This window comes from Myotis daubentonii, chromosome X (assembly GCF_963259705.1).
Source record: "Myotis daubentonii chromosome X, mMyoDau2.1, whole genome shotgun sequence".
NCBI classification, from domain to species: domain Eukaryota; kingdom Metazoa; phylum Chordata; class Mammalia; order Chiroptera; family Vespertilionidae; genus Myotis; species Myotis daubentonii.
The window spans coordinates 94534352-94546750 of NC_081861.1; positions in this window are offsets into that span (position 1 = coordinate 94534352).

Sequence of the window (12399 nt, forward strand, 5' to 3'; positions counted from 1 at the left end):
TATTTTTTATTCCAGAGACATATTTACAACTTTTTAGTCCTTCAGGTTTCTGAGGAGGAGCTGTGTTCTTCAGTGGAAGAAAGATATACATTGGATTGGCATAGGAATGAGTTCAAATATTTTCCTCTTCCTAAGCAGAATTCAATGCTAATGAGAGAAGTAGGAGTTTTCATCTTTCCCCAGGCATCAGGATTCCAGTATATGGAAACTCCTATTTGATTTTGTTAGGCAGAATGAACCACTGTGTGGGATATAAAAATACTAGCTAGCATTTATTGAGTGTTTAAAATGAGCAAAAAACAATGCTAGGTGCTTTGTAAACCTCTTATTTAATCTTTACAATGACCCTGAGAGGGAGTTATTAGTAGAACATTTTATAAATGAGGAAACTAAAACTCAGAAAGGTTAAGTACCATGTCCACATTTACATAGCTACTAAGTAGCTGACAAAATATTTGAACATGGGTCACTCTGACCCAATGCCTAGAGTATTTCCACTACAGAAAGCTGCTTCTGTGAAGAGTAGCCTTTTCCCTTTGTGATGAGATCTGAGACGTGTCAGAAAGTATCCCCTACACATTATCTTACAAGATTCCTCATGCTATGGTGTTATAGTGACTGAGAATGCACAATTAAAGGCTTATCATTTTCTAGTGAAAATTATACTAGTATAGGAGTTAGGAATCCTGTTTGTTAGTAGCAACCTTACCACTGATTCACTGTTTAAACTTAGGCAAATTAATCCTTCTCTTGGTGCCTCAGTTTTTCTTTTTAAAAATGTATCTTTATTTTTGAAACTATTACAAATGTCCCCTTTTTGTTTCCCATTGACCCCCCCTCCCTTCCCATTTCCACTTGCTCCCCAGCTCTTTACCTCACTATTGTCTGTGCTCATGGGTTTTATGCATGTATGCCTATATGTTTTTTGATTAATCTCTTCCCACCCAACCACTCTAAATTCAACAGTCTGTTCCTTGCTTCCATGTCTGTGTCTATTTTGTTCATTGGTTTATTTTGTTCATTAGATTCCACATATAAGTGAGATCTTGTGATATTTGTCTTTATCTGACTGGCTTATATCACTTAGCATATTACTCTCCAGGTTCCTCCATGCTGTCTCAAAGGGTGATAGATCCTTCTTTTTTATGGCTGCATAGCATTCCATTGTGTAAATGTACCACAGCTATTATTTATTTTTTTAAATGAAAAGCGTGGAGACTGGTGGTTTATTGATTTTTCTAAAACATAAAATAAAATAGCCTTTATTCTTAATTATTCTATGGAAATATTGTCAGTAGTTGCAAAGATTACATAACCAATGAAGAGCAAATACTTGCTCTAGATGAAATTCACAAAATGATTAGCAGAAGAATATGTAACCAAGGGGTTTACCAAGGTTACCTCTGAGTTAATAGAATATGTATTTTCACTTTCTTTTTATTAGCAGTAATTTTAATTTAATAAAAGGCACATATTATTTTGTAAAAAAGATAGACAGTAAAATTCATGCTTAATTTTTAAAACACACAGCCAGATCTTAGTCTACAACAAAATTACAGAGATTTGAATCCAAAAACACCAATCAAAAATAATATATGCAACCCTATGTTCATATCAGCACTATTTACAATAGCTGAGATCTGGAAACATCCCAAGTGCCTATCAGTAGATGAATGGATACAAAAGCTGTGGTACATTTACAAGATGGAATACTATGCAGCTGTAAAAAATAAGAATCTATTACCTTTTGTGACTACATGGAGGGACCTGGAGATTATTATGCTAAATGAAATAAGCCAGTTAGAGAAAGATAAATATCACCTGATCTCAACTTATGTGTGGAATCTAATGAATACAATAAATAGATGAATAAAATAATACCAGAAGCATGGAAACATGGAACAGACTGACAAATATCAGTGGGAAAGAAGGGAGAGGGACTGGAAGAGATTATGAAAAGGACTTATATGCATATATCCATTGCCCATGGACACAGACAATAGGGTGCTGGGCTTTTTGAGGACATTTAAAAGTGATAATAAATATATTAACAATCTATATAGCAAGAAGAATGATCAATACAAATGGACATTAGCCCATGACACTGGAGAAAGTTCCTAGAGTTCCATCCGTGTTTCAGGCAATCCTATATAATAAAAGGCTAATATGCAAATTGACCAAACAGTGGAAAAACCAGTCTCTATGATATGCATTGACCACCAGGGGGCAGATGCTGCATACAGGAGTTTCCCCCTAGTGGTCAGTGCACTCTCATAGGAGGAGTGCCACTCAACCAGAAGCCGGACTCTACAGCAGGCTCATGGCTGGCGAGCACAGTGATGGGAGCCTCTCCTGCCTCCACAGCAGTGCTAAGGATACCTTGGGGGATGTCAGACTGCTGGCTTAGGCCTGCTCCTCATCCCAGACTGCGAGAGGGTGCAGGCTGGCCTGAGGGGGACCCCTCCCCCAGTACATGAATGTCATGCACTGGGCCTCTAGTATTTTACAATGTAGAGAGCTGGGAGAGGTACTGAAGAAGTCAGGGAAGTGGAGAGTAGATTTGAGAGACATGAGTAACTATTCTAACAATTGATATGACTACAACTGTGGTTCTCAAATGGGGGTGATTTTATTTCTCTGGGGATATTTGGCAATGTCTAGATACATTTATGATAGTTATGACTGAGGTAGTTCCACTGTCATCTAGTTGGTAGACATCAGGCATGCTGCTAAACAACATATTATGCCACCTGACACACACAACAACAAATTATCTCACTCAAGATGTCAATATTGTTAAGGCTGAGAAGCCATCACCATACAGGTATAGGCCACTTGAATATGAGCCTTGATTATGTTTCCATTTTTGAGAAATCTAAGTTGGTACAAGAGGTGCATAATGGAAATGACTGATGCTCATCTTTCTGTTCAACTACCCTGACACCTTTGTATCTCCAGGATGCTTAACTAGACAATTTCCATCTTCCTTCTCCTCCATTTCTAAGTCTACCCACATTCAAAATTCATTGTTTACTCTGAATTTGATTTCCTGGCTCTCTTTCTAATTCAAACTTTCCTATCAATCCCCAATTTCACTAATTTAATTCAGGCCTTTAGCATCATCGCTTTTCCTACCCAGTATCTATTGCTAGGTCTATTTCAATGATCTCTAAATGAATTTTTTCAGACTCCACACTTTCCCACTTCCAATTCATTCTCTATACTGTCTCTGTTGTTACCATTCTGGTTCTGTATGTAGCACACAATGTCACAACCAGAGTAAATACTGAGTAAATATTAATTCATTAAATAATAAGTGAAGGAAGAAAAAAATGGTGGCAAAATAGACAGACATTTTGTGCATCTCATCCCAGGGCCAGACTGATATTATAACTAAATCAGAGAACATCCACCCAGAATTGGCGAATTAGAAAAAGCTGAGGAGGTGGTATACAGTGAGGAAAGACAGAGGATGCCTGAGGAATGGTAGGATGGGGGATCTGGGCTGTAGAGTGATGCCTGGATGCTGGGCCGAGAGGGTAAGGAGGAAGGTGCATTGCACCAAATCCACATCCCTTGGTAATAATATCCACCTGTGAAAAGAAAAAGCCACAGGGCTGCTGGAGGATGCAGAATCTAGACCTAAGACCACAGCTGCTAAAGGCTGCACACTGACAGGCACCCTGATAATTGGTCTGAGTGCCGCAGTGTTGGGGGTAGAGAAACCCACAGTTTCATGGTTGTTTTGCTTCTGTTTTGTCTTTGCTTTTATTTTCTAAATCCAGAACATAGGACTTTTTAGTTGAAAACATTCACCTGAGGCTGCGGTGCAGGGAGAGGCACAGACTTGAGGTGACTGAGGAGAAGCTGGGGAGGGAAGTGGGGCAGGGAGGCCAAGAACTCCAGCATTGGTACATTCATAACCTTCCAAAACTAAGCAGCTGTTTCTCTCCTGAAGAGCTAGCTCCACCCAGTAGCATAAAGACAGATAATACAGCCTGCCACACCCTGTCTGCATTTTGAGCTATACAAAAGAAACAAAAACTCTGAATATCCACCAAGGATTCCCCAGTGACTGGGTTGGAAAAGGGGCTGGTCTACCCCACTATTCTTGGAACCCTACTGATAAAATCTGCGGGTTGTCAGCCATCCCTATGGATCTCCATACAAAGATATCTGACCAACCAAGGCCAGAGTAATATTTTGGGCTACTCATGGAGGAGTAGCTCTGGGTCAGAGAAAAGACATCCATCTGATTCCTGGAAAGCAAAACAGCAGCACCCCTAACTAAAACCCTATCAGAAACAGACATTTGAGTGATTAAGATTGACAGCTGGCAGACAGGCAAAGTGGGCTGATTGGTCACTTCTGCTTGCATCCAAGGCCTCTGGAGACAGATACAAGCAGAGGAGTGGTGGAATGCTTGGAGATTCAACACAGTGCTAAAAGCCAAAGACATTGCCTAACAGTGGTCAGCACATAACTACCTAACAAAAAGCCCAGAATTGGAAGACAGAACAGAAGAGTGGGGTCCTAAACCAGCCCTTATGGGGCATTAAAATGCGGCTAAACTGACCAACACTTAACTTTTAAATTGTTTTAATAAAAAAAATAATTTTAGTACTTTAAAATTTAATATTTTTATTTTTTTCTTTATTGAATAAGATATTACAAATGTGTCCTTATCCCCCCAATGTCTTCTCATCCCCCCAATCCTGCCCTCCCCCTCCCCCCTGTTGTCCACATCCATCACTTATGCTTATATGCATGCATACAAGTCCTTTGGTTGATCTTTCCCCCTTGACCCCACCCTCCCCTGCCTTCCCTCTGAGTTTTGAGCATCTGATCGGTCTCAATTTAATTTTTGTAGTATTATTTTATTCACCCTTTTCTTCCTTGCTATTCCTTTTTTCATCGCTTTTCTTCTTCTTTCCCTGCTTTATATCCATCTTTCTTTTTACGTATTTTTAAAAAATTGATCTTCTTTATCTGATTTATTGATGTGTTATTATTGTAGTCTCTGTTGGGTTATTCATAAATATAATTTCCTCTTCCCTGTTCCTACCATATTTCCCCTTCTCTTTTCTCTTTCTTTGTTACTCAATTTTTCCCCTCACTTCACTTGCCCTTTTTTCTCCTAACTTTATAATTAGTTTCACTTCCTAAATTCAGACCTATCTATGCTCTCCTCTATTCTCCTTTAAATTAATAAATTAGTTAATATTTTTTGCTTTTTTATTTATTCTTATCCATTCATTCTCTTTCTCCCTCCTCTGTACTAAAAGGCAGTACTTCCCACATTCATCCAATTCCTTAACCTTATTTTCTCTATTTTTAGCTCTGCCTCTACAGATTCTGCCCCTCCCCCCCTTTTTGGTGTTTTCTGTTTGTGCTTTTTGATTGATTTGTTTGTTTTGTTGTGTTTTCTCCCAATAATCTTTCTTTTTCTTTTCTTGCTTCTCTATTCTCTCTCCTAATTCTCTTTTCTCTGGTGGTGACTTTCATTGTGGTTATAGGTGTCTTATGTACATTTGTGTTCTGTTCCTTTTGTGTAGCATTGTGTTGTGTTGTATTTTGTACTGTGTGGTCAGCACCTCCACAACGTTTGGCACAAAGTGATAGAGAGTAAGCCACATAACCAGACACACTGAGAGGAAACTCCATCCTCTAATGGGACGATAACATTCAAGATACAACTACATAAAAAAACCCAAATATCTCAATCAGGAATCATCCTTAGAATTCCCAGCCAAGAAGACCTGAGAGACTGCACCACTGAGTCTCACAAAACATCTACAACATAACACAAATTCAAAAAATCTGGGTGCCATAGAAGTTTGATCTAATATATAGAAACAATCACAAAGGAACAGCAAAAATGAGGAGACAAAGAAACAACCCCCATATGAAAGAATAGGAAGGCTCACCAGAAAAGGAAATAAATGAAATGGAAACAAGCAATTTGTGAGAGAATAAATTCAGAATAATGGTTAAAAGGATGCTCAACCAGCTAGATGGGAAAATCACCAACATGTATAAAACTCAAGCAGAAATGAAGAATGACATAGTTTCAATAAAGAACACAATGGGAGGTTTCAACAGTAGAATCAGCAAGTTAGAAGACAAGGTAGAAAAAACACCAAAGCAAAACAGAAACTGGAAAAAGCTAAAAAAGAAGGAGAGTCTAAGTGAGCTCTGGGACATCACAAAAATCAAACAACATCCACATAATAGGCATGCCAGAAGGAGAAGAACCTGAGAAAGAAACAGAAAACTTGTTTGAAGAAATAATGACAGAAAACTTCCCTGAATTGGGTGAAGAAAAGTCACACAAGTCCAAGCACACAAAGTCCCAAACAAGATGAACCCTCAAAAGACTGATGCCAAGATGAATTGTAATTAAATTGGCAAACATCAACAACAAAATAAGAATCTTAAAAGCTGCTAGAGAAAAACAGAAAGTCACCTACAAGGGATATCCCATTAGACTATCAACTAGCAACTAGCTTCTCAAAAGAAACACATTAGACCATAAGGGAATAGCATGAAGTATACAAAGTAATGCAAAACAAGGGACTGATTCCAAGAATATTCCATCCATTAAGGCTATCATTCAAAATTACTAAGAAGAAACCAAGATGGCAGCATAGGTAAACACCGGAAATTGCTGCCTCCCACAACAAATTCAAAAATACAACTAAAAGGCAAAATGGACATCATCCAGAACCACAGGAAGGCTGGCTGAGTGGAAATTCTACAACTAGAAGTAAAGGGAAAAGCACACGGAGACTCAAAGGAGGTGCGGAAATGCAGAGGTAAGGAGGCGCATGTGGCAAGGACTGGCAACTGAGGATGTGGCTGTCTTTTTGAATCGGGAGGGAGTCACAAGCCCCCGACTGCTCTGAACTCCAGCTCCGGGTGAGTCTCTGGGGACCTAGACTCATACGGGGAGAAACTGGACTGTCTGGCAGCGGGCAGAACTTGGAACTCAAGGGCGGCTTTCTCTCAAAGGTGCTTGCAGCGATTACTGGGACACTGAGACGCTGGGCCCCTTAGGGCAGGGCTGAGGATCACCCATAGCTGCTTGCTCCACCCTGTTGATTCCCTGAGACCCTGCCCCACCCAAGCTGCGGCAGAGGCTTTTGCAAAGAAATGCCCTGGCCCTTTGCAATCTGAAAATTACCTAACAAACTGCAGCTGGGCCAGACAGACCCAGAACTTCCAAGAGAAGGCCCAAGGCCCCACAGAACCTTGCATTGCTTCACAGCTGGGCCTCATTTGGTCACCTCCAAACCCCAAACAAGGAAAGGGAATCTTCAGACCTCTTTGTAGCTCCTGCTGGGTAGCCTCGGGAAGAGGCTAAATTAGCACCTCCTTAGATCCAAGAGCCAGTGTACCCAGTGGTTAGAGTGTGACCATCCAATTAAAACTCCTCAGATCCATAAGGGACACACTCAGAGGGCAGACTCAGTGAGCACCAAAGCTCCACTGAAGCAAGTCTTGCTTCGTAAGGGTGTCTTCAGCACAGAAGTTCTCCCACTGTAGACACAGCTGTTTCTCACAGCCAATTGGCCTGGAAGTCAATTCCTCCCAGTGATACCTACAACAATCAAGGCTTAACTACAACAAGACTGTGCACAAAGTCCACAAAGGGGTGCACCAAGAGTGTCCACCTCAGGTAATTGGGGAGGCTGAGCCACTGGGCCCTATAGGACACCTACCACACAAAGCCACGATACCAACACAGGGAAGCATAAAAAATGCGGAGACAAAGAAAAAGGTCACAAATGATAGAAATGGAGGAAAGCAAATTACTGGATTTAGAGTTCAAAACCACACTTTAAAGGTTTTTCAAGAATTTTCTAGAAACCACTGATAAATGTAGTGAGACCCTCAAGAAATCTAGTGAGACCCTTGAGGTTATGAAAAAGGACCAACTACAAATTAAGCATACACTGACTGAAATAAAGAATATTATACAGACTCCCAACAGCAGACCAGAGGATCGCAAGAATCAAGTCAAAGATTTAAAATACGAAGAAGCAAAAAACACCCAACCAGAAAAGCAAAATGAAAAAATAATCCAAAAATATGAAGATAGTGTAAGGAGCCTCTGGGACAGCTTCAAGCGTACCAACATCCAAATTATAGGGGTGCCAGAAGAAGAGAGAGAACAAGATATTGAAAAGCTATTTGAAGAAATAATGACAGAAAACTTCCCCTACCTGGTGAAAGAAATAGACTTACAAGTCCAGAAAGTGCAGAGAACCCCAAACAAAAGGAATCCAAAGAGGACCACACCAAGACACATCATAATTAAAATGCCAAGAGTAAAAGACAAATACAGAATCCTAAAAACAGCAAGAGAAAGATAGTTAGCTACAAGGGAGTGCCCATAGGACTCTCAGCTGATTTCTCAACAGAAACTTTGCAGACCAGAAGGGAGTGGCAAGAAATATTCAAAGTGATGAATGCCAAGAGCCTACAACCAAGATTACTTTATCCAGCAAAGATATCATTCAGAATTGAAGGTCAGATAAAGAGTTTCACAGATAAGGAAAAGCTAAAGGAGTTCATCACCACCAAACCAGTATTATATGAAATGCTGAAAGGTATCCTTTAAGAAGAGGAAGAAGAAGAAAAAGGTAAAGATACAAATTTTAAACAACAAATACACATCTATCAACAAGTGAATCTAAAAATCAAGTGAATAAATAATCTGATAAACAGAATAAACTGGTGATTATGATATAATCAGGGGCATAGAAAGGGAGTGGACTGACTATTCTTGGGGGGGAAAGGGCTTTGGGGGATGTGGGAAGAGACTGGACAAAAATCGTGCACCTATGGATGAGGACAGTTGGGGGAGGGGGGAGAGGGCGGAGGGTGGGGTTGGAACCGGGTGGAGGGGATTATGGGCGGAAAAAAGAGGAACAACTGTAATTATCTGAAAAATAAAGATTTAATTTAAAAACAAAACAAAAAAATAAAAAACAAAATTACTAATAAATGTGAAATCAGGTGTTTCACAAACAAAAAAGGCAAAGGGAGTTTATTAACACCAACCCAGTAATACTAAAAAGACTGCTGTAAGGAGAATAAAAATAAAGAGAAGAAGGAGCACAGGAATAAAGAATAAAAATGTCAAAAAAGTACCTATCAATAATAACCTTAAACCTAAATGGATTAAATGCTCCAATCAAAGACATAGGGTAAGTGAATGAATAGGAAAATATGACCCATATACATGATGTCTACAAGAGACACACCTCTGAACAAAGGACTCACACAGACTAAAAGTGAAGGGATGGAAAAATATTTTCAGATAAATGGTAATGAAAAAAAAGCTGGGGTAGCAATACTTATACCAGACAAAGTTGACCTCAAAGTGAAGTCTGTAATAAAAGATAAGGAAGGACACTTCATCATAATAAAATGATAAATTCCATAAGAAGCTATAACTCTGATAAACACCTATGCACCTGATACAGTAGCACCCCAATACAAAAATATTCTTCTGGAAGATATCAAGGGAGATGTTGACAGCAATACAATCATAGTATGGGACTTTGATACTGCATTGACACCACTGGGTAATCCAATAGACAAAATATTAGCAAAGAAACAGCAGCCGTAAGAAACTCACTATATCATATGGAATCAATTGACATCTTCAGAGCACTTCACCCCAAAGCTAAGGAATATACATTTATCTCAAGTGCACATGCAACGTAGTCAAAGATAGACCATATATTGGGACCCAGGATAAGTCTCTACAACTTCCAGAAAATTGAAATCATATCAAACATCTTCTCAGATTACAATGGCATAAAATTAAAAATAAACTAAATAAAAACAATAGAAAACAAACACCTGGAGGCTAAATAGCATGCTATTAAACAATGAATGAGTTACCAAAGAGATCGAAGAAGAAATAAAAAACATCCTGAAAAGAAATGAAAATGAAAACACAAAAATCCAAAATCTGGGAGACTCAGTGAAAGCAGTCCTTAAGGGAAAGTTCATAGCACTAGAGGTCTACCTCAAAAAAAAGAAGAAGAAGAAGAAGAAGAAGAAGAAGAAGAAGAAGAAGAAGAAGAAGAAGAAGAAGAAGAAGAAGAAGAAGAAGAAGAAAAACTGGTCATAAGTTACCTAGTCCTAAAACTTACAGAATTAGAAAGACAGCAACAAAAAACATCCAGAGTAAATATAAGAAAGGGAATAATAAAGATCTGAGTGAAAATAAATGACATAGAGACAAAAGCAATACAGAAGATCAATAGAACCAAGAGCTTGTTCTTTGACAGGATAAACAAGATTGATGAACCTCTAGCCAGGCTCAATAAGCAATAAGAAACAAAGAGAGAGGACCCAAATAAATGAAATCAGAAACAAAGACATGTAATAACAACTGATTCCACAGAAATACAAAGGTATATAAAAATATTATGAACAACTTTATTCCAACAAACTGAACAATCTAGAAGAAATTGACATATTCCTAGGAAAATATAATTGCTGGGGTCCAACCCCAGCAGGTCCAGGGGTCCCCAAAGGTGTGGACAGAGTCGGCAAAGAAGTAATGACACAGAGACAGCGTTCAGTTGATCAGCAGCCTAGCCAGGATCTCTAGCCAAGTTCTGGTCAGGATCTCCAGCGAAGTTCTGGTTCGATTCTCTCACTTGGTTCTCCAGCCAGGTTCTCCAGCCAGGTTCGGACGCCAGATTCTATAGCCAGGTTCTTCAGCCAGGTTCAGTTGCCAGGTTCTGTCTAGGACTAGGTTCTCTAGCCAAGTTCTGTAGCCAGGTTCTGTCCAGGATCTTTTGCCATGTTCTCTTGCTAGGTTCTGTCTCTAGGTTCTGTGTCCTGTTGTCTTGTTACATCTGTATTTATACCAGTTGATTCCAATACTATCAATCTCTATTCCAAAGGTTAGGGTGTTTTTTTTTTTTATCTCCATTCCAGGGAGTAAAGATTATGTAGCTTAAGCGTGATTGTTCGTAGCTAAAGTGATTAACTACCCACCTGGCACTTAGTTAAGGGGTTTTATTCCCTCCCTAACTTCAGGGGAAAATCCCTACCTGGGGAAACAACCTTTCTCAGAGAGGTGACCTTGGTTAAAACACATAGCACCAAGAAGGTTAGCAAACATATTAAGAACAGTATGCCATATACACCAGGTCCCTTGAAACATATGCTGTGCAGATGTTTCTTCCCTGCAGCGACTGTGTCAAGCAGCAAGGATGGACAGGCTCCCGGCATATAATCTTTCAAAACTCAATCAGAAAGAATCAGAAAACCTGAATAGGCTGATAACTATTGATGAAATTGAATCAGTAATCAAAAAATTTCCAGAAAAAAAAGACCTTATCTGGATGGTTTCACAGGGGTATTTTACCAAACATTCAAAGAAGAAGTAGCACCTATCATCCAAAAAATTCAGAAAGAAGGGACATTTACAAGATATTTCTATGAAACCAGTATTACCCTAATCCCAAAACCCAATAAAGACACTACAAAGAAAGAGAATTAGAGGCCAGTATGCTTGATGAACATAGAAGCTAAAATCCTCAACAAATTATTAGCAAATCACATCCAGCAATTCATTAAAAATATCATACACCATGACCAAGTGGGATTTATTCCAGGGATGCAAGGCTGATATAATGTGTGAAAATAAATAAACAAATTGGAAAAAAAATCACATGATCATATCAATTAATATAGAAAAAGCATTTGACAAAAGCCAACACCCATTTTTTTAATAAAAACTCTGATCAAAGTGGGAATAGAGGGATCATACCTCAACATAATAACAACCTTATATGACAAACCTATAGCCAACAACATACTTAATGGTCAAATACTAAAACTATTTCCCCTATGAGCAGGAACAAGACTGGAATGTCCACTTTCACCACTCCTGTTCGACATCATATTGGAAGTTCTAGCCATATCAATCAGATAAGAAGAAATAAAAGACATCCAAATTGGAAAAGAAGTAAAACTCATTATTCACAGATGACATGCTATTGTAAATAGAAAACCCTAAAAACTCCATCAAAACAGGACTAGATTTAATAGATGAATTCTTTAAAATAGCAGGATACAAAGTCAACATCCAGAAATGAATGGCTGTGTTATACACCAATAATGAAGTCACAGAAAGAGAAACTAAAAAAACAATCACATTTAGGCTTGCAACAAAAAATTAAGATACCTAGGAATACACTTAACTAAGGAGGTAAAAACCTGTTCTCCGAAAACTACAGGATGTTGCAAAAAGAAAATAGAGGAAGATATAAATAAATGGAAGAATGTACTTTGTTCATGGATTGGTAAAATCAACATCATTAAAATGTCCATACTACCAAAAGCAATCTATAGATTCAATTCTAT